The sequence below is a fragment of the Bos indicus genome, chromosome 13 (assembly GCF_029378745.1).
Source record: "Bos indicus isolate NIAB-ARS_2022 breed Sahiwal x Tharparkar chromosome 13, NIAB-ARS_B.indTharparkar_mat_pri_1.0, whole genome shotgun sequence".
NCBI classification, from domain to species: Eukaryota; Metazoa; Chordata; class Mammalia; order Artiodactyla; family Bovidae; genus Bos; species Bos indicus.
Window position 1 is genome coordinate 77,514,257 of NC_091772.1, and position 22,450 is coordinate 77,536,706.

General features: G+C 50.6%; 1 protein-coding gene, 1 long non-coding RNA gene and 1 other non-coding gene across 12 annotated transcripts in view; 2 read left to right on the forward strand and 1 right to left on the reverse strand.

The window, feature by feature from the left end:
• KCNB1 (potassium voltage-gated channel subfamily B member 1) overlaps positions 1–22,450 on the reverse strand; it is a 114,290-nt gene that overhangs the window by 34,638 nt on the left and 57,202 nt on the right. The window lies entirely within an intron of this gene.
• TRNAE-UUC (transfer RNA glutamic acid (anticodon UUC)) lies at positions 1,338–1,410 on the forward strand. Its single transcript has one exon. It is a non-coding gene; the product is annotated as a tRNA-Glu (tRNA).
• LOC109567536 (uncharacterized) lies at positions 9,463–21,476 on the forward strand. 10 transcript variants are annotated; one of them, XR_011570269.1, is made up of 7 exons: positions 9,463–9,691; positions 10,230–10,540; positions 11,281–11,376; positions 15,669–15,853; positions 16,246–18,095; positions 18,265–20,734; positions 21,028–21,476. It is a non-coding gene; the product is annotated as an uncharacterized lncRNA (long non-coding RNA). The 10 variants fall into 10 exon arrangements; XR_011570272.1 differs by having other exon boundaries at positions 18,265–20,137; positions 20,565–21,476; XR_011570267.1 differs by adding an exon at positions 14,861–15,121 and having other exon boundaries at positions 18,265–21,243.

The following is a 22,450-nucleotide window of genomic DNA, read 5'->3' on the forward strand; positions in this document are numbered from 1 at the left end:
TCCGGGCAAGAATACTGGAATGGGTTACCATTTCCTTCTCCAGGGGATCTTCCCGACCAAGTCAAGTATATTATCTATGACTTTCATAGTGGTGAGGAGTTCACAGAATATTTGTCATATAAAAGGGGCTTGGATTGGTTAGGGAGTGGAGAACAATTACCCTGAGTGACGTGTGTGTTTATACATCTTCCCTTCTCAGGGCTGCCTTCCATGACCCTCTCCTGCCTCCCTGATGAGGGCTCGTCTCTCTGCTCGTGCTTTCAGGGCCAGGCTGAGGAGGGGGCATACACTACCACCTCGAGAGTTCACATCTTAAATTTTACGCCCTGGCACCTCACTCTCTTCCTGGCCCCGCCAACGTGAGTTTGAATGTTTGCAGGATGAGGTGCAATGCCCATCTCCACCACTCTGCTAGGAGCTCTGTGCAGTGGAGCCCAGTCTACCGTGTTCATTGTGTCCATCGCCAAACCTGCAACTCCTAGCACTGTGGTGCCTGATGCGCGGGGGTCGCCGGTGGAATGAATGAAGGGCTGGTATGCTGCATATGCTGCTGCTAAGTCGCTTCAGTCGTGTCCGACTCTGTGCGACCCCAGAGACGGCAACCCAGCAGGCTCCCCCGTCCCTGGGATTCTCCAGGCAAGAACACTGGAGTGGGTTGCCATTTCCTTCTCCAATGCATGAAAGTGAAAAGTGAAAGTGAAGTCGCTCAGTCGTGTCCGACTCTTAGCGACCCCATGGACTGCAGCCCACCAGGCTCCTCCGTCCATGGGATTTTCCAGGCAAGAGTACTGGAGTGGGCTGCCATTGCCTTCTCTGATACTGCATATACACCTAAATAAAAATGCATACATTTTAACTAAAGGTGATCAACTCTGGACGAGACACCAGGTCTGCAAGAGCAAGTAAGACCCAACCCTCCTTCCTGTTTAGTAGCAGAGGGACAGACACACAACTTATTGCAAAGCAGAGTGAGAGGGTCCAGAGGAGAGGGGGAGAGCCCACTGCCTGGGAGAAACTGAGTCCACCTGGGAGCAGGAGGAAAGACTTCCTACAGGAGGCACTGCTTGAGGCCTGGGAGAGAACATTTGCCAGGCTCCGCATCCCACCCAGTCTAACCCATTTTATGGCTGGGGAAACTGAGTCTGGTTCTGGGTCCAACTCTGCCACGTGTGACCTCAGCAAGTCTTTCCCATCTTTGGGCCTCACCCTCCCCATATGTACAATGAATGACCTTCAGAGCCAGCCTAATTTTGTGACTGGGAATAAAACTGGGAGCGTGGCCTGCCTCTCCTGCTCACTCTTTGACTTCTCTGGTTCAAACCTTGAAGCAGAGGTCTTCCCTGGTGGTCCAGTGGCTAAGATTCTGTACTTTCAATTCAGAGGGCCCAGGTTCGATCCCTGGTCAGGGAACTAGATCCCACATGCCGCAATTAAGACGCAGCGCAGCCAAATAAATATTTCACCTCTCTATGCCTTTCTGGTGGAAACTGAGCCCTAAATTTGCAGGTGAAACAGAAACAAAGCTGCCTGTCTCCTGGCTTTGAGTTAGATTGCAGAGGGACTTTCTCCTGACTTTGAGTTAGATTGCAGAGGGACTGTCTGACAGTGGCGCTTTAGGGGAGTATGCAGAAGTGGCATGGATGGTGGGGTTGAGTGGCAGGCAACATGGGGGCCAAGAAAAGGGGCTTTAGAGAGAGGGCTGAGTTCCAGTGTTTGGGTTTCACCCTGGACCCAGGACAAATTCCTTTCCCTCTCCAAATCTGTTTCTCCATCTGTGAAATGGGCGCAGGGACCCTTTGTCACTCGTTGAGTGGTGGGATCTAACGGGAGCGTGCCTGTGGAGGGCTGGTCCAGGGCTTATTCAGTGAAGGGAGCTGGGGTAGCTCCCGGGTCTGTGGAGGCAGCGAGATGACTGGAGATTTCCAGAAGGCAACAGCATGTCTTCCTCTCCAAGGGGTAAGAGGAAGGAAAGGGCCCTTTCAGCTGCCTTGTTTTCTCTTTCAGGAAATCTCCCCAACTTTTTTTTTCTTTTAGTATTTATCTGGCCTCACTGGGTCTCAGTTGTGGCATGAAGGATCCAGTTCCCCGATAAGGGATGAACGTGGGCCCCTGGCATTGGGAGCGCGGGGTCTTAGCCACTGGACCGCCAGGGAAGGCCCTCTCCACCCACTTTCATGCCACAGAGCTCTCATCTCAAACCTTAGCCGGCCACCCCCTGGGTGCTGAGTACTTCACCAGGAGAAGAGCCTAGAAGTTTGGCTCAGCCCTTCTCTGGGGCATGTTTCACATTTTTCGTTCATTTGGTCACCAGGTACTGAATAATTTCTGAGTTCTAGGCACTGTGCTGGGCTCTGAGGAGCACAGCCGTGAAGGAAGCAGGAAGTCATTTCTCAGGAGAGAGGTGTGTGTGTACTCAGTCGCTCAGTCGTGTCTGACTCTGCGAACCCACGGACCATAGCCCGCCAGGCTCCCCTGTCTGTGGGATTCTTCTGGCAAGAACACTGGAATAGGTTGCCATTTTTATCCTCCAGGGGAACTTCCTGACCCGGGGATCGAACCTGCCTCTCCTGCATTGGCAGATTCTTCACCACTGAGCCACCTGGGAAGCCCCAGGAGAGAGGAGGAGCCAATAAACAGATAAATAACAGCAGGGACGTGATTGTGGGGAGAGATGCCTATGAGGGAGAAGGCAGCTGGTCGGGAAAGGCCCCTCGGAGGTGGCTGTTGCGCTGAAGTCTGAGGATGAGCAAGATAGAGGAAGCAGAAAGTACAAAGGCCCTGAGACAGGAACAAGGTATGTTTCAGGACCAGAGAGGAGGCCAGGGTGGAAGAAGTGAGGAAAGGAAGGTCGGAGATGATGACGGAAAGGCAGATCACATGGGGTTTTGGAGGCTGGAGTGAGGAGCTTCCAGTTTCTTCCTAAAATCCCAGAGGAAAGGAAGATCTTCCCAGTAGGAGAGCTCCGGGTAGGAGAACTCCCCGGAGTTCCAGAGCTCGTGGAGACCAGCCTCAACAGTGCCTCCTCGACTCCACGTGGGCAGGCTGCCCTGCCTAGGCCACCCCTTGCTTTCCCCTTACCTGTCCAACTCTTCCTCAGCTCAGCCTTCCTTGGGAAGATCCCCACCCTCTGCCAGCTGCAGCCCATGGGGACCTCCTCCCGCCGACCACCCCTCTGACACTGGAATCCTCTGGGAACTCTTGCTGGCGAAGCATCCCTGGTCCCTCCTACAGAGGCTGATTCAGGAGGTCTGCGGTAGGGCTCAGGGATCGCCTTTGTTTTTTTTTTAAAGGATTTATTGGGCTGTATCAGGTCTTAGTTGCAGCAGGTGGGATCAAACCCAGGCCCTCTGCCTTGGGAGTGCAGTCTTGGCCACTGGCTGCTGCTGCTGCTGCTAAGTCGCTTTAGTCGTGTCCGACTCTGTGCGACCCCATAGACGGAAGCCCACCAGGCTCTCCCGTCCCTGGGATTCTCCAGGCAAGAACACTGGAGTGGGTTGCCATTTCCTTCTCCAATGCATGAAGGTGAGAAGTGAAAGGGAAGTCGCTCAGTCGTGTCTGACTCTTAGCGACCCCATGGACTACAGCCTACCAGGCTCCTGCGTCCATGGGATTTTCCCTGCAAGAGTACTGGAGTGGGGTGCCATTGCCTTCTCCACTTGGCCACTGGACCAGCAGGGAAATCCCAGGAACCTGCACTTTCAGCGAACTCTTCCAGATGATTCCATTGCCAGGCCTTGGAGAAACAGTGGCTGGCATTTTTGCAGAGCCATCTCAGGCAGTGGGATGGGTGGTGTGTATATGGAGGGGAAGGGAAGGGGGCAGTCAGTGGAACCAGAAGACCCTGACTTTAAATCTCAGCTCTGCTACTTATCCAGCTGGGTGATCTCGGGCAAGTGCCATCACCTCTTTGAGCCTCAGTTTCTTCATCTATAAAATGGACATGCTGCTACTGCTGCTAAGTCGCTTTAGTCGTGTCCGACTCTGTGGGACCCCAGAGACGGCAGCCCACCAGGCTCCCCCGTCCCTGGGATTCTCCAGGCAAGAACACTGGAGTGGGTTGCCATTTCCTTCTCCAATGCATGAAAGTGAAAAGTGAAAGTGAAGTTTCGAAGTCGTGTCCGACCCTCAGCGACCCCATGGACTACAGCCCACCAGGCTCCTCCGTTCATAGGATTTTCTAGGCAAGAGTACTGGAGTGGGGTGCCATTGCCTTCTCCACATAAAATGGACATAGTCACACCTAATTCCACGTGCTGAGATGAGATTTGTCCACATAATGTTCCTAGCCCAGGGCACAGCCCACAATTGGTACTTAATAAACCCAGTCTGGCCCCTGCGCCATAGCAGCATCCCAAGGGCCTCAGTGAGTTAACACCATCTGAGGTTTGTTGTGTACCAGGCAACGCTCTCTAGACGAGGCTTCGGCAAACTTTCTCTGTAAGGGGCCAGACATCGTGGGTCACACAGCCTGTCGCAACCGCTGCACTCTGCACTTGGTACAAGTGAAAGTGTTAGTCACTCAGTCGTGTCTGACTCTTTGTGACCCCGTGGGCTGTAGCCCACCAGGCTCCTCTGTCCATGGGATTTCCCAGGCAAGAATGCTGGAGTAGGTTGCCATTTCCTTCTCCAGAGGATCTTTCCAACCCAGGGACCAAACCCAGGTAGGTCTCCTGCATTGCAGGCAGATTCTTTACCATCTGAGCCACCAGGGAAGCAGCATCTTTTGCATGAAGGCAGCCAGAAACGAACAGAAACAAATGAGCTGTGTTCCAATAAAACTTTATGGGACAGTAAAATTTGAATTTCACATAATTTTCATATTCTCTGAATTGAGATTTCTTCTTTGATATTTTTCAGTGAGTGAAACATGTAAGAACCACTTGTAGCTTGCAGGCCATACGAAAACAGTTGGTGGGCTAGACTTGGCCAGTAGGCCCTGGCTTGCTGACCCTGCTCTGGACATTTTGTGTGTATCCATTCCTGGGATCGTTATGAAATAGGATGTTATTAACAGCTGAATTTTCAGATCGGAAATACAAGCTCAGAGAGGCTAAGATCCTTGTGCCAGGTCCACCTGACCTCAGTCGTGAGAGGTGGTGGTGAGATTTGGATTCAGGCAGAGCTGGGTTCAGAGCCCTCTCTCGACCACTGCACCCGCCCGCTTTGTGGGGGCCCCATACACCTCAGATGTATATATCGCATTTCAAGAACCAGTGACCTCTCCTTACTGAGAAAGAGAAGAAACATATTTGATATTGCATAAGCCACATCTATTTGGGTCTCTACCACAGCAGCCAAATCTGTATTATCCCTAAGTAATTCTTAGAATAGTTGGGGGGCTGCTGAGTAAGGTGGTTGATAACGGCCTTTCGAAGAGGAAATGTTTGAGCTAAGATCTGACTGTGAGAAGGAGCCTGGGGCAGATGGCCCCAAGCAGAGACCAGTAAGTTCAAAGGCCCTGGGGTCAGAAAACCTTTCAGAGTTGAGATGATGCTTGCATGCTCCGTCCTGTTTGACTCTTTGCCGCCCCATGGCCTGTAGCCCGCCAGGCTCCTCTGTCTATGGGATTTTCCAGGCAAGAATTCTGGAGTGGGTTGCCATTTCCTACTCCAGGGGATCTTTCCAACCCAGATATTGAACCCGTGTCCCCAGCATTGGCAGGCAGATTCTTTACCTCTGTGCCACCTTGGAATTACTGTAGCTTCGGATTCACATCCCACCAGCAGGCAGTGCTATGAGGGTCCACAGGGGTCTCACTCCTGTGTTAAGTGGTTTGATTTCTCATCTGAGAAATAAGAATAGTACTCTCTTCATAGGGCTTTTGTGAGGATTGATTAATGCACATAAGGTTCTTAGGATGGTGCCTGATCCATAATGGTGCTGAATAAATGGTGGATCTGTTTCCAGTCTTCTTTGAAAGGAGTTGGCCTCTGAACTGCTTGATCCTTGGGGAACATCCTTGATCAATGATCCTTAATCATTGGGGAGCATCACCAATGACTTAATGTGCAAGAGCACTTTCTCATGTGGAAATTGTCTATCTCTCACACCTTTCTTGTCTTTTTCTACTTCATCCACCTCACCCATCCTTCCTTCCTTCCATCTACCCATCTATGTACTTATCCACCATCCATCCATCCATCCATCATTTAGCCACTTGTTCATCTATAATTCATCTACCCACCCATCCACAAATCCACCCACCCATCTACTAGGTATCCATCCATCTATCTTCCTACGTATCCATCTATCTATCCAGCCAGCCAGCCAGCATGTATGGAGGGCTTGTGCCAGATTCTGGGGATGCAAAAACTAAATACACTCAATCTATGCCCTTGAGGAGCCCAAAGTCCCTTAGGCACAGAAGTACCTAAGCTGCTCTGTAAAACATGACAGAGTATAGTTTGAATTTCTGCCACCTCTGCCGCTTCCCTCACATGACCTCAAGATTGTGACTTTACCTCCTTCAACCCTAACTTGCTCATCAGTAAAACAGAAGCAGTCATCTCTGTCTCCAAAGATTAGATGAGACCAGAAAGATAAATTACTTTTTACAGAGCCTGGCACTTAATAGGCATTTAAAATATGGTACCTATTATTCTAAGTGGAAAGCCAGGAAGGTTTCTTGGCGGCTTCTGGGCTTAACATAAAAGGGTGGAGAGAATATGTGAGAGTTGAGAGGGGAAGTGGGGCAGAGGGACTTCCCTGGAGGCCCAGGAGTTAAGACTCCACCTTCCAATGCACTGGTTCCATCCCTGGCGGGGGAACCAAGGTCCCACATGCTGTGGGGTGTGGCCAAAAATTAAAAAAAAAAAAAAAAGAATAAAAGGAGGGGAAAGGGGATTTTAGGCAGAGGGTACAACAAGAGCACAGACAGGGGGATCCAGGGCTCACAGACGGGCCAGCGGAACAGCGATGTTCTGGTTTCCCTCCCTCAATGTTCTTGGGGCCGCAGGGTCCTGAGAACTGAGAACACCAGAGAGGGGAGGGTGGGTGCGGGACAGGCTCTGGGGGGCAAGGCCCTGCAGTACAGGTGACCCACATAGCCACCGGCAGACAGAACTGGGTCACGGGAATTAATCTCTGCCGCAAGGCGGGCTCCCCTCCACACGCCATCTGGGCGGGCGGGGCCGGGCTGGGTGGGAAGAGGTTGGCTTTGACACTTGGATGTCCCACTGGTGTCTCCAACTTCACGAGACCAAGCCAAGCCCCCACTTGCTCTGTACTGGCTCTTCCCTGTTGCGGCAGAGGGCACGCCCGTCTTCCCAGAGCCTCAGGCCACCAACCTGGGAGCCCGCCCTGATTGCTCTCTCCACCTTCAAAACGGACCCAGAGTCTGACCGCTTGTCCCCACGTCCCCCACCACCACCCTGCTCCAGGTTCCTGAGTCCTGCAAGGACAATGGCAGTGGTCCCCTACCTGGTGTCCCCCCTCACCCCTGCAACCCATTCTCCACTCAGAAGCATCTTTTAAAAACACGATGATTCTGTGACTGCCCTGCTCAAAAGCCCCTAGGGTGACCCGGCGCACTGGGGACAAAAGCCAATCAAAGGCCTCAAGGCGCTGCCTGATCTGGCGTTGACTGCCTCTCCTGTCTCACCCACCTCCTCCTCACCCTGGCCTCTTGGCCCTCCAGCCTCAGGGCTTGGTACTTGTAGTCCACTCTCCTGAGGTCTCCCTAGGTCTCTTTCGTCCTCCCTCTTCAGGTTTCAGCTCAGATGTTACCTCCACAGAGAAGCTTCCTGACCATCTTGATAAAGCAGCCCGCCCCCTACCCTCACTTGTTATCCCTAGACCCTCTTCCAGGGCTTTGAAAGCACTCGGTCATTTCTTTCTTGGCTTGTTGTCTCATGCACTAGAATGAGGGGCAGGGACTGGGTCTGCCTTGGTCCCCTATGTGTCCCCAGCTCCCTGTACACAGGAGGTGCTCAATAAATGTTTGTTGGATGAATAAGTACACGAGGCCTTTCCCACTGGGGAAGTTAAGGAGATTTCTCAGAATCAGAATCGCAGGCTCATAGGAGCGTTTCTGAGACATCTGAGTGGTGAGTTTCTAAAGGGCCTCTGAGCCACCATGCCCATTATATGGGTGTGGAATCTGAGGGCCAGAGAGGGGAAGGAACTGGCCCTCAGGCGCACAACCCTGCTGGGGGGGGAATTAAGCCTGGGACCCAGGTTTCCCACCTCTCAGCTGAGGGCCTGTTGTCCATTGTGACCTCATAGTGGTCCCCTCCCCTCACCCCTCCCCTCCCCTCCCACCCCCCACCCTGCAGACCCTGCCAGACTGGCCGCCCCTCCTCACAGCCCTGCACAAGCCACCGCATCTTCCTTTGCTCCACTTGGGAATTTCCCCTAGACTTGCTGGCTTTGGGAAAGTCTAGAAAGAAGCAGAAAAACTACAGCCTTCTCCCCTCTGACCTGGGGGTGGGGTACTAGAGAGGCAAGATCACTGGGTTGGAGGTTTGCACTGCCTCTGGTCACAGCCAAGGGTAACCCTAGCCCCAGAAGCCCCTGCCCAGACAGACCGAGTGCTGCCAGGCCGGAGTTCTCATTAGCAGTCAGAGGATTACCCCTCCACCTCCTGCAGACCTGGGGCTTCCCAGGTGGCGCTGGTGGTAAAGAACCCACCTGCCAATGCAGGAGACTTTAGAGACACAGGTTTGATCTCTGGAGGAGGGTATGGCAATCCACTCCAGTATTCTTGCCTGGAGAATCCCACGGACATAGGAGCCAGGTAGACTACAGTCCATGGGGTCGCAAAGAGTCAGATATGACTGAAATGACTTAGCACGCATGCATGCCTGCAGGCCTAGATGGGGGAGGGTAGGCAGTACTCAGGCCTGGTCAGGCCAGGGTTTGCAGCTCTGCTTGGTGACTGGCATGGGACAGCCTCTTCTTTCTCTGAGACTCAGTTTTCCTGTGTGTAAGATGGGGTGAAACTGCTGATACTGTAGAGAAGTCAACAGGAAGTCTTTTCTTGCTACCCACAAGAAAACATCAGCCCCCACAGTTTGAGTGTTACTGTATGAACTTTGTTGAGTATTTTAATGGTACTTTCAAGACTTTAAGAAGGGCCGCCTGAGGAAGAGAGACATTTACACAACAAACCAGAGAGCATTCCCATTCTGAAATAAAGGCTCCTCACACAACATGGATTCCCAGTGAGACATATTCTGGCATTTTTTTTGTTTGTTTGTTGTTGATGTTCTTGGGTTTTCAATGGTGGTTGTGACCCACTAAATTGACTTTATGACCCTCAGGTTGAAAAGTGCTGTGTTAACTCACTTAAACCTCTCAAAACCCTATGAAAGAAGAATTATTAATACCTCATTTTATAGCCCAGGAAGGAGCTCGCCCCGAGGAAGTGATGGGGCTTTGAGGCCAAGCCAGACCTCAATCCCTAGCCGCCACGCCCAGCTGCCCCTTTAAGAGCAGGGCCCCTTCCCCAGACGGCGATGGAAACCTTCCCACAATGCCCGGCGGCTTCCCGTCCTGGCCCCAGGCAGCTCCTCTTTTGGTTTCCCTAAGCAAGATGTCAGGCTAGTAAAACAGATCCCAGAGTTTAATTAAAATAACGAGCTCTGCCAAAGGAAGGGCGCCAGGGCCAGCCAGCGTGGGGAAGATGAATTAGAGTTCTGTTCAGGGAAGCAGCGGGAGGGAGGGAGAGATGGAGCCGGCGGGAGAGGGGAAGGTGAGTGAGTACGAGAGAGACACGATGGTAGGAGAGAAGAGACAAGGAGGAAACAGGGAAGGAAGGAGTGGGAGAGACAGCGAATAAAAAGACGGGGGAGGGGGACAGAGGAGCGGGACAGACGGACAGACAGACCCGAGTGGGCAGTCATGGTTTGAGTCGGCGCTGCCCACTCTCTTGCCTCCTCTAACCCCTCCTCCCGGAGAACCCCAAGATCACAATTGTCTGCGGGAGCTGAACGCCTCACCCCTCTGCTTTCGAGCTTCCTATGGCTCCCCGGTACCTTGGGAATGAACCCAGACCCCGGAGCTGTGGCTCTCAAGGCCCTGCAGGGTCTGGCTCCTGCCCCCCTCCCCCTCTAGTCCGCATGTCCCTCCTCACCGCCTCTCTGCCCCACAGCCCGTGGCCGCCCTCCCCTTTCCCCACTGGGCTGCCCCCAGGGTCCACACACGGCCTCTGCTCTCTCCCCATCCCTCCTGCCCCAGATAACTCTGGACTTCTCCTCCAAGGTCTCTTTAAATATCACTTGGGTTCACAGGGCTGAATCGGACTGGCAACACTCCCTTCCTGAGCTCAAGGTTCAGAACAGGAGCCCGATGACACACGAGCAATGAATGAAAGGAGATGAGATTTAAGGCCCTGGGTGGAAAAGCAATGCCCGACCTGAGCACTCTCCAAGCCAGACCCTGCTCAGAATACTTTATGTGCATTTACTGCATCTCCATCCAGCCCTGAAAGGTGGGGGCCAGTACTGCCTTCACCCCTATGAGCAGTGAAACCAGGCTGCTCACAGCTTGTCTGGGCAGAGTGGGGCTGTGAAACCACCAGGCTTCCAGGTGGCTCCGAATGGTGAGGAGATGGGGCAAGCTGGGCAGGTGGGTGGAGACCGGGAGAGGGAGGAAATGGATCAGTGGTGGCCTGGGAAGGTGAGCTGCTCAGAAAGAGATGGGTTGGCCATGCAAAGATGGACGAGAGTGTTTTAGGGGGGCCGAAGCAGTGGGATATTCTGAGCTCTGCCCACTTCAGCCACCCATGAGTTCCCATTTGAAAAATCTGTGAGACTTCCCTGGTAGTTAACTTCCCTGGTCTGGTGGTTAAGACTCTGTGCTTCCAATGCAAGGGGCACGGGTTTGATTCCTGGTGCAGAACCAGGATCCCACATGCCATGCAATACAGCCAAAAAATAAAAATAAATAACAATAAAAATAATGAACAAAAGTGCTTGCCCCGTGCCCGTGTGGGCACTGGGAGAGGCCAGAACCCAGCTGATTGAAGACCTGGAGGGTTCCTTCCTCTCTGTGGGTGACCTTGGGGAAAGCTCTAGGGGACCCACGGGCGGTGGCCACCAATCTTCCCAGAGGTCAGGGGAGGGCCATGCCTGTCTCTCGGAATATGATGTCTTCAGTTGTCACTGAATGAATGTCAGTGAATGGCTTCATTCATTCATTCATTAGCTCCTTCCTGCCTCACCTCACCATGGCTCGATTACCCGCTGAAGTCCTCTCTAACCTCTCTCCCTCACAGGTTCCACTCCACCCACAATGGCCTTCTTGCCATTTCCAAATAAATTGAGCTCATTTCTGCCCTAGGGCCTTTGGATTGCGGTCCCCTCTGCCTGGAATGTTCTCTGTCCGTTTTGTGATGCTGTACTTAATCAAGCTTCACCTTCCAGAAAGGGGTTGAAGGTATGTAAAAAAGGAGCCATTCCTCCCAGACCTCATAATCCCTAAGGGTCTTCAACAAGTTTTCATGGTATAAACATAAAGTTACTCACTGCATTGTTGTTTATTAGATTAGAAAGATCTGAAACAACCTCAGTGTCCATCAACAATGCAAGTTAAATCAACAATGAGTCAGCCATACAATGGAATACTATGCAGCTGTAAAGGAGGAGCAGGATGACCCAATATGCATAAATAGAGAATAATCCCTGAGGAATAATGTTAGCAAACAGAGCAAGATGAGAACAATATGTGTAGCCAGCCCCTATTTCAATAAAGCAAAGAAAAAGGATCTATGCACACATGAATTAGGATGAACTTGTATGTGGTTAAATTGTTTCTGGAAGGAATCAGAAGAAATTAGTAATTGTCGCTGCCTCTGGGGAGGAGGGCTGGGGACAGGGGTGGGAGAAGGACTTTTCACTGTATGCCTTTTTTAACACTAACTTTCACATCAAGAAAATATATCACCTATTTAAAATACTGACATCCCAATATTTTTAGAATTTTGACCTTAACTCTAAATGGGTTACATACCCAAACAGGGACACAAGTGATGATGATGAGATAAGACTGCTTTCGCCAGACCTCACCACTCTTGCATCCCATTACTGGCTCAGGCTACAAGAACAGCATGAATTTAAAATATAAATATATAAGCACATAAAACAAATCCTGTAGTTTTCTTGTGAACCTCACACATACACTGTGTTGTAATTTTGTGGAGGTAGGTCAAAAGCATGAATTTGTTCAATTTAATATTTTAAATGTTATGCAAATTTTGGGAGGTCTTCATTTTGGGGGTTTAAGAAAGTAAATTCATATTCCAGGAATCTCAAAAAATAGAAGTCTTCTAGTCTTCAATACTTTGGCTACCTGGGGCAAAAAGCTGACTCACTGGAAAAGATCCTGATGCTGGGAAAGATTGAAGGCAGGAGAAGGGGACGACAGAGGATGAGATGGTTGGATGGCAGACATGAGTTTGAGTAAGCTCTGGGAGTTGGTGATGGACAGGGAAGCCTGGTGTGCTGCAGTCCATGGGGTTGCAAAGAGCCAGACACGACTGAGCAACTGAACTGAATTGAGGTTTCTCTTGGCCTGAAGGACCCAGTTCTCAGGGAGAGACCAGGGAAGCTCAGAGAAGAGGAACAGTGAGCCCATGATCCACATTTAGCCATTCCCGGGGGACAGTGACAAAGTCACCAGGATGCAGCGGCGGGGCCTGGCTCCCCTCTAGGAACCTTGGGTGAGAGGGGGCAGGAGGGAATAACAGGCTGGAAGGCTGGTCTGCCTGTGAACTCAGGGGATCGTTGGGGTTTTTTTTTAGCTGACTTTCCGGAAACTGAGCTAGAAGCTCCACTCAGTTCTGTCTGACCCCACATGCAGCCCAGGCTGTTTAGCCACAGCATCGAAGTAAGAGATGTTTGTTTTCACTTATAAATCTAAGAAAATGAAATAAATGAATCAATATTGGACTAGCGGCTAGCCAGTGGGGAGAGAGGCAAGATAGAGTAGCAGATTAAGAGAGATAAATTACTAGGTATAAAATAAATAAGATACAAAGATTTAATATGCAGCACAGGGTAGCTCAGATGGTAAAGAATCTGCCTGCAATGCAGGAGACCTTGGTTCGATCCCTGGCTCAGGAAGATCCTCTGGAGAAGGGAATGGCAATCCACTCTGGTATTCTTGCCTGGAGAATCCCATGGATAGAGGAGGCTACAGTTTGTGGGGTCGCAAACAGTCGGAGACGACTGAGCGACTAACCCACACACACCACACACCACAGGGAATAGAGACAATCTTTTCTGGTAACTTTAAATGGAGTATCATCTGTGAGAATATAGAACCACGAGGTTGTACACCTGAAACTCATATTGCAAATAAACTATGCTTCAATAAGAAAAGTGAGATGTGTTCATTTAGCATAGCTGTAGCCTGACTTGAACCAAGGTCAAAGTTCCCCAGCAGCCCACAGGACAGCAGAAATGACCAAATATCACTACTGATAACGTGGTTGAGTTTAACCCCTTTGTAAATGTGGCCCTTTAGTGTCCTCAGAACTCGTGCCTAGCCTGCATCTGACTTCTCACAGCCACCCCAGGAGGAAGTAGGGTTGGTTTCAAAATTCCCACTTCACAGATAGGCAAGCTGAGATTCAGCATGGGGAAGGAGACTTGTCTAAGGTCACACAGTGGGGGGTGTCACCCATGGTAAGGCTCTTCAGTCCAGAGCTCTTTCTGAGACACCACCTGGGAGAAGCCAGGACGGCCCTTGCCCAGTGCCTGGGTCCCCAGGGCATGGGTGGACAAGGCCGCCGTCTCCCCAAGTGGGCAGGGCCCAGCTGACCTGGTCTAGACTGTGCTGCTGAGCCTGCTGATGGGAGCAGGTGGAGGCCCCAGTGACAGGGAATCTCAGAAGAGCTAATGCATCGGCCAGACCTGTCACATCTACCTTCAAGAGATTTGGGGGGAATTTCCCTGGAGGTCTAGTGGTTAAGATTCCGGGCTTCCACAGAAGGGGGCGTGGGTTCGATCCCTGGTCGGGGAACTAAGATCCCGTGTCTCACAATGTGGACCAAAAAAAAAAACAGGTATCTGGAATGTACCCACTTCTCCCCCTCCCCTCACTGATGACCCTGGGCCAGGCCACTATCCTCTTCTGCTTGGTCTGTTGCAGTCGCCTCCTCACTATCTTCCTGCTTCTGTCCTTGTGCCTATGACAAACAGATTCATTTTCCACATTTATCTGAGGGGTCCCAGAACCTAAGCTGGCTCATTTTTGTCTTCTTGGCTCAAAACCCTACCATCTCCCAATGCACTCAGAACAAAGGCTGACGTCCTTACGAGGCCCGCAAGGCCCTGAGTGGTGGGCCCTTCTTCCCTCTCTGGCCTGCCTCTCTCCGCTCCTCCCCTTGCTCACTCTGCTCCGCCACACTGGCCTTCTTGCTGCTCCTGGAACACACCAGACACTTCCAGCCTCAGGGCCTTTGCACTAGCCATTCCCTCTGCCTAGAACACTCCACCCCCCACACAACACTCATCTCTTTTCTTCACTTATTTCGCATCTCTGCTTAAATGTCACATCCCCAGAAGGGCTTACCCTGACCTCCTTCAAATGCCACCAACTTTCCATCAAAATCTGTGCTCTTCCTTATTACATCTGTAGATTTATTGTTGTTTAGTTGCTAAGTCATGGCCAACTCTTTTGTGACCCTATGGACTGTAGCCCACTGGGTTCCTCTGTTCATGGGATTTTCCAGGCAAGAACACTGGAGTGGGTTGCCATTTCCTCCTCCAGAGAATCTTCCTGACCCAGAGATCAAACCTGCGTCTCCTGCATTGACGGGTGGATTCTTTACCACTGAGCCACCAGGGAAGTGCATCTGTGGACAGATATTATATATTCCATGGTGTCCTGTTGTTTTTTGTTCCTCTCTCCTTTCTAGACTGTAAGCTTCATGAGCTCTGGGGCCTTGGCTCTTTTCCTTCATCACTGTAGGCTCGGAGCCTAGCAAGGGGCTGGTGTACAGTAGACATTACAAAGAGATTTGTTGGAGGACAAACAAGTGAATCCAGACTCCTTAGTACTCCAACTGGACTAAGGAGCTCCGAAATGCCCCGTGGATTTTTCCTTCCAAGAAATGCAGATCTGACTTCCCACTGGGGTTGGGCAGTTTTTCTGCTGGCTACCTGCCCACGTCACTGCGGTAACAATACCTGTTTTGTGTGTTTAATTGGAGGCAAAGCATGCTCTGTTTAGCCAAGGTAGTCAAGAAACACAATGAGAACTTTTTTGGGCTCAAGGTAATATTTGTATAGTGACATACTGCTCCAAATGCATGGTTACCAAGGAACTAGGAAATGTTCCCATGTAAACAGCAAATGAAATCTTTTTAGTAAAATATTATTTATTTCTTTAGTTGGCTGTGCTGGGTCTTAGTTGTGACGCTCGGGATCTTCCATCTTCATTGTGGCACGTGCACTCTAGTTCCCCAACCAGGGATTGAACCCGGGGCCCCCTGCTTTGGAAGGTGGAGTCTTAACCACTAGACCCCCAGGGAGGTCCCAGCAAATGAGATCTTACGCAAAATTGGCTTTCCTTGGAATTGGCTCCCCATTCCAAAAAACCACTATGAGGCAGAAAATGATCATTCATCATAAGGATAGTTACGATTAACTGAGCAGCTATTATGGGGCAAAGCACTGTAAGGAGTATAATAGGTACACGGTCTACTTCATTCTCGCAATATCCAGGAATGGTATTTCTGCCCACCAGAAAAGGAAATGGAGACTCAGAGAAGTGAAGTCACTTGCCTGATGCCCCACAGCCACTAAGAGCAGAAGGCAGCATCCAAAACCTGGTCTTGTCCCCTCCTATCCAAGAAGAGATCCTCTAAGCACACTGGCATTAGCAATTTGCTGCTCAGACAGCCATGCAGGTAAGGACAGGCCTGCTGCGCAGGGTCTGAAGAAAAAGGATTCTAGAAAATCCAGATGACAAGGGTGTCCAGTCATGTGGTACCCTGAGTTCATGGTGGGGGGGTTATGCTTCACTGCTGGTGTGTTCCCGGAAGAAGCTGGAGAGCTCTAGCTATTTTCCCTAAAAGCTCTGATGAAAGGTGTGTCTAGAGAGGTTTCTTTGGATTCCATTAAAGCAGGGGCTTAGGGACCTGGCGAGGCACCTGTGTGTTGCCAGACCAGCTCATTAGTGGGTCTCCCCATTCTTTTTTTTTTTTCTTTTTAAAGATTTTTTTGCTCTGGACCATTTTTAAAGTCTTTACTGAAGTTGTTACAACATCGTTTCTGTTTTATGTTTTGGTTTTTTTGCCAGGAAGCATGTGGGACTTTAGCTCCCTGACCAGGAATGGGACCCATATGCTCTGCGTTGGAAGGCTTAACCACTGGACTGCCAGGAAATTCCCTGGGTTTCCCCACTTGTGAGACAATGTTGTGGGCCAAGACTGAGCAAGAAGGCCTGGATTTCCAAAGGCAGGACACTGACCTGTGGGCATAGAACTGGAAGGGTGGGGTCCTGCTTTACGTTTGGCCCATGGGACAAAATGAAATTTGGCTGAAACCAACTTTGGCCAGGGGCTTTCCAGGTGGCTCAGTGGTAAATAATTCACCTGCTAATGCAGGAGACGCAGGTTTGATCTCTGAGTTGGAAAAATACCCTGGAGAAGGAAATGGCAACCCACTCCAGTACTCTTGCCTGGAAAATCCCATGGACAGAGGAGCCTGGCGGGCTACATTCCGAGGGGTCACAAAGAGTCGGACACAACTGAGTGACTGAGCACGTACGTCATGTTGGCCAACATGAGGCAGCCGGGGGGGTCTTGTTCTAGGTTTGATTGTCCCATCACATCTTCCTCCAAAACCTCCTGACCTACTGACGTGCCATGAACTTGCTAGCCACGTGAGTCTTAAAACTTCACTTTCAGGGCCTTCCCTGGTGATCCAATGGCAGGGGCTGCGGGTTTAATTCCTGGTCTGGGAACTAAGATCCCACACGCTGCACAGCACGGCCAAAAGAAAACACTGCCATCACGATCTTTGCCTCTCATTTGTCATGAGGTGCGGTTGATGTTCCTTCCTCCTGAATTTGGGCTCTGCAATCACTTGTTCAATAGAGTATGGCTGAAATGACGTGCTGGCAGTTTCAGGACCCGAGCCGTGAGAAACGGCCATCTATCACTTCCTGTTTCTTGGTGTGATTACGCTTGGAGCCCAGTTACCATGCTGTGAGGAGATGCTCCATGGAGAGGAACTGACAGCCAGGAACAACTCCTAGGCTGGGCTGTGTGAGGGAGCCCCAGCTGAGGTGTTGCAGTGGGCATCACAAGCCCTGTAGAAATGAACTAGCCCCACCCATCCCTGTACCCATTTCAGATTCATGAACAAATCAATGATTTTGTTTCAAGCCACTAAGTCTTGGGGGTGGCTTGTTACACAACTATAGATAACCAGAACACCTCCCCAACACACTCCCCAACTTGGAAGGCATTTCCTACATCTTGCAGGAACCCCAAATCCAGATGTAGGATGTGAATAACAATGGAGAAGCCTGGCTATTTGAGGAAAGGAGGAAGTGAAGTCGCTTAGTTGTGTCTGACTCTTTGCGACCCCAAGGACTGTAGCCCGCCAGGCTCCTCGGTCCATGGGATTCTCCAGACAAGAACACTGGAGTGCGTTGCCATGTCCTTCTCCAGGGGATCTCCCTGACCCAGGGATCGAACCCAAGTCTCCCACATTGCAGGCAGACTCTTTACTGTCTGAGCCACCAGGGAATCCCGATTTCTGGTTATTTGAAGGAAGGTCAATAAATCAGGCCAGAAAACTTTACCTGCTGATGTTTCCCCTGTCTCTCTCCAGTTCATCAACTAGAATAGCTAAGAACAGTCGTGGACTCTTCCTTTTTTGAGACAGAATCCTTTATTAACCAAACACACCCCCAGAGCCTCCATAGTCAAGGGTGAAGGTGGCAGAGGTGGAGAAGAGATGTTTTCCTTTAATTCCGTTTTGCACATATTTTTCATGGAACATGGAATTATCTGGGAGTTCTTGTCCTATTTGGAATGTCTAAGGAGATAAGGCCATCATATAGGAAAGCACCAGAAATCTCTCCTGCTCTTCTCTTTGGACGATCGTGTGGGACTGCCATGGAGATGGAGCTGGGAAGAGGTAGGGGAATTTGGCCTGTAAAATCTTCATGAATGCCTGCCTCTTTCTCCAGGGCTTGGACTGGCTCCATGGAAGTGGGTTTGCTTGCTTTTCATGGAAGTAGATGTGCCATGTGGTTTTAAAAGTCTCTAAAACTCCATCTGCCAAACTGCTCCTCTCTTATTTTCAGCTCGCCAGGACTCCCCAAAGGGCCAAGATGACAGGATAAGGCCTAAGGAGTGCCAATAGCAGGATCCCAGCTGTGACAGTCAGTGCCCGTGCCGAAAATGACAGCATCCCAAGAGCTCTCATCAGGAACCTAGGGAAGGTTATTGGATACAAAGTGTGGACTAGACAAAGAACGAAATACTACTCAGCTGTAAAAAAGGAATGAAGTGCTGATGCATGCAACGCCGCAAACCTCCAAAATACTATGCTCAATGGAAGAAGCCAGACACCAAAGGCCACGTACTGTGTGAGTCTGTTTCTATGAAATGTCCAAAAGAGGCAGATCCAGAGAGACAGAAAGCAGATGTGTGGTTTCCTGGGCCTGTGGGTGGGAATGGGGAGTGAATGCAAGTAGGCGGGAAGTTTTTTCTTGGGGAAATGTTCTGAAATCGGATCATAGCACAGCTCCGTAAATTTACTAAAAACTATTGCATTGTACTCTTTAAAATGAAGGAATGTTATGGTATATACATTATTTCTCCAAAAAAGCCATTAAAAAAAAAGAACCCAGAGAAGTCAGAGGGAGGAGCCAGGGTGTGGACTAGGGGTTGTTAAAGCTCTGAGGAGCCCAGGAGATAAGTGGGCATGTCCTGGTGAGAAAGGGTAGAAGCCAGGATTTTCTTCGTCACCTAACTGGGAAACCACAAAGCAGAAGGCCTCTGACTTCCTACTAGTTAAAGAGAGATTATATTATGAAGGGAGTTCCCTGGTGGTTGAGAGGTAAAGAATCCGTCTGCCAGTTCAGGAAATGCGGATTTGATCCCTGGGTCAGAAAGATCCGCTGAAGAAGGAAATGGCAACTCCTTGCAGTCCAGGCAAGTATTCTTGCCTGGAAAATCTCATGGACAGAAGAGCCTGCTGGGCTACAGTCCATGGGGTCACAAAAGAGTCAGACGTGACCTAGTGACTAAACAGCAACAAAAGCTGAGAGTCATATGATAGCCGCTGACGTTATTAAGTGCTTATTCTTCGCCAGGTGGCCATGTGAAGCAGTTTACGTGTGTGAACTCCTTTGCTCTCCCAACAGCCCTACAGACTGAGGCAGGAGACGATTCTCCACGGGTCACTCCATGTCTGCCTGTCTTCCGAGCAAGAGACAATGAGAGCCTTGTTCTGGACTCTCTTCTCAAGGATGTCTAGCCAGCAGCCTTGGAAGATAGAAATAGTACACCGAGAGTTGTTTCCCTATCAGTATAATAAAGATGAGGTCTCCTACCAGGGCAAAGGCTGAGCCGCTTTGCCAGCAGCTTTCTTATAAAATTGCGGGTTTCCTAAGCCCAGGGATCCTCAGCTGTGACAAGTCCAGGTGGAGCAGCAGCCATCTGGGGCACCTTGCAGGGCTCCCACGGAACCTGGGGGCAAAGAGGGCTGATGGGAACGTGAAGTTCATGCCACCTGCTGGGCTGTAATAGTCCTTTGTCTCTGACACAGCCAGCTCATGTCTCCTGCCAGTATCCACTCAACTGTGGCAGGCTCACTTGTTAGCTTGCAAGCCAAGTGAAAGCTCAGACCCTCCACAGTTCTCGACCATCGGCGTTCACATCACCCCCATTTTACAGATAAGGACTTTGAGACCCAGAGAAGGAAAGCTTGTCCAAGGTCACCCGGCTAGCAAATGAACGGAGTTGCCCAGACAGACTGGGAAGGGCAGGATATCTGGGCAGGGGATTGGTGAAGGTACCGCCCGGGAGTGACAGGAGCTGAACGCTCTGAAAATGCTCAGGAGGTCATGCCTCTCAGCCTCCCAACCGCACACACCCCCAGATGCTGCCTGTCCCCACATCCGGCTGCCGGGGCTGAGCCGCCAATTTGGGACGGCCGTGATATATTTAACGGTGAGTCACGCTCTCCCCCAGCAATCAGCAGTGGCAGGATCGGGGAGGATGCAGGGAGCATCTCTGGGAATCCATGCCCGAGGGTCGCCATGGCAACCCCACCAGGCTCACTTGCCAGCAGCTGGGATGCCAGTGCCTGAGTCAAGGCAGAAAATAGTCTCATAGGCCGAGTGCGGCCAAGGACAGGAGCGGGTCTGCCACATGCTATCACCAGTGGGTTCACCAGGGGTGGCTGCAGGAGTCCTGAGACTTGGTGATCAGAAGTCTCATGGGCACGCTGGGGAGCTCAGAGTCCCCTACTGGAGGCCTGGTGTCCCTGGCCTGCTGGGATGAGGGTACTAGTCAGGCACTCTGGTGAGCCCCGTCTCTTTCTGCCTGGTTCCTCTCCATTTGTCTGTCTTTCTCATACATACCCACCCTCATGAAGACCCCTCTCCATCTGAGGCTTCTAATCAAGCACCATTAAAACAGCTCCAGACCGATGGCAACCTGGCGCTGTTAACCACAGACCAACGTCTTCCAGCATAATTCTGAAGACTTCAGACCCTAAGACAAAGCAGCCACACCCACACTCCCACAGCAAATACGAATATTCCGGTGAGCAGTTTGGAACCCATTCATTCATTCATTCACTCATCAATTCGTTGTCTTCATTGTTGATTCTGAATTAAATTCAGGCTCCCACGGGCCCTGTATAGATGTGGACCTGGTTATCACTCCTCATCCCCTTCCCCTCTCCTGTCTTACTCCACTCCAGCCCACAGCCTTGCTGCTATGCCTCAGACACACCAGGCTCTTTCCTGTCTCAGGGCCTCTGCGTTTGCAGTTCTGACTTCCTGGAAAGTTCTTCGTCCAGATTAACCACAACCTGATTCCCTCACTCCCTTTAGGTCTTTGCACAAATCTCATCTCCTCAGAGAGATACTGTCAAGACCACCCTAGGAGACAGCACCCAACCCAGCCTCAAGGATAAGGCCAAATATGTCTGTATCACTTGTAACAGGGGTCCCCAACCTCTGGAATTGAATGCCTGATGATTGGAGATGGAGCTTATGTAATAATAACAGAAATAAAGTCCATAATAAATGTAACGCACTTGAATCATCCCCAAACCATCTCCCCATTCCCCTGGTCTGTGGAAAAACTGTGTCTCACAAAAGCGGCCCCTGGTGCCTAAAAGGTTGGAGACTGTTGACATATGACACTGTGACTTAGCTTCTTTTGTTTGTAACAAGGAAAGGGAAATTGACAATTCGTGGCCTGTAAATTGAATCTGGCCCATAGATACATTTTGTTTGGTCTAAACAGTGTTTCCAAAACATTAAATTAGTTGCTAACATTCATAAAATTGAGATTTCATTTTATATCCCCAATTTTCACCTTCTCTTGCAAAACTGGAGGATCAAGCTACATGTTCCTGCATCTCAGCAACTGGGGAGGTCTGAGAAGCATCCACTCCGTTAGACTGAGCTTGAGAATTTCTGTCTGCTGGGCACCCCACTTGGTCACCTTCATTCATTTACCTGGCCACATGCAGTCTCTGGGGAATTTTATACTCTCAAGCCAGGTCTCTAGGCTGAGGTCACTAAGCTTGGTTTGGGAGGGAGGGAGTGGGGCATAGACATTTCTTTGCTTTGATTAGACAGAATTGAGTTGATGGACTAATCTAGGGGTTCCAGGTGGGTAAGCAAAGGCATGAAAGTGTAGGGCAAGTTCTAGGACTGCCAAGAAGTAGCCTGGAGTGGGAAGAGGCCAGCTAAGTCACTTAGGACCAGAACCTGGAGGGCCCTGAATGCCTTGTTAAGTCCTTCAGCTTCTCCTGAGGGTAGTGGGGAGCCACAGAAGATTGTAGAGCAAGGCAAGGGACACGGTCAGAGCCAGCAGGGGTGTAGGGAAGCAGGAGTGAGAATCACCCTTGGTATCAAGTCTGGCTCAGGGTTCTCTTGGGGCCAAACCCCAGTCTGGAGAGCATACAGGGGCGATAAGGATGGTGTCTTCCATCAGCCCCTCCTGGCTCCTTCCTCTCACTGTCTTATAATAATAGTGTTTTCAGTACAGACGTTCTGGGTCCCCTGTCGTGGCTCACTCAGCCACCCTTCCAGAGAGAAAACAAAAAGCAGTGTTTTTTCACATCTATTTTAGACTGCTGCCTACATCCTTGTTCTTCGTGAGGAACACATGCTCCCAGAGGGCCCCTTTCTCAGCTGTGGCCAGCAGGCAGGTCTGGACCACCAGGCTGGGTTCCAACAGGAAAGAGCCAGCAGATGTAACAGAATCATGCCTGTTCGGCTGGGAGCTGCCTGGGGATGGTGG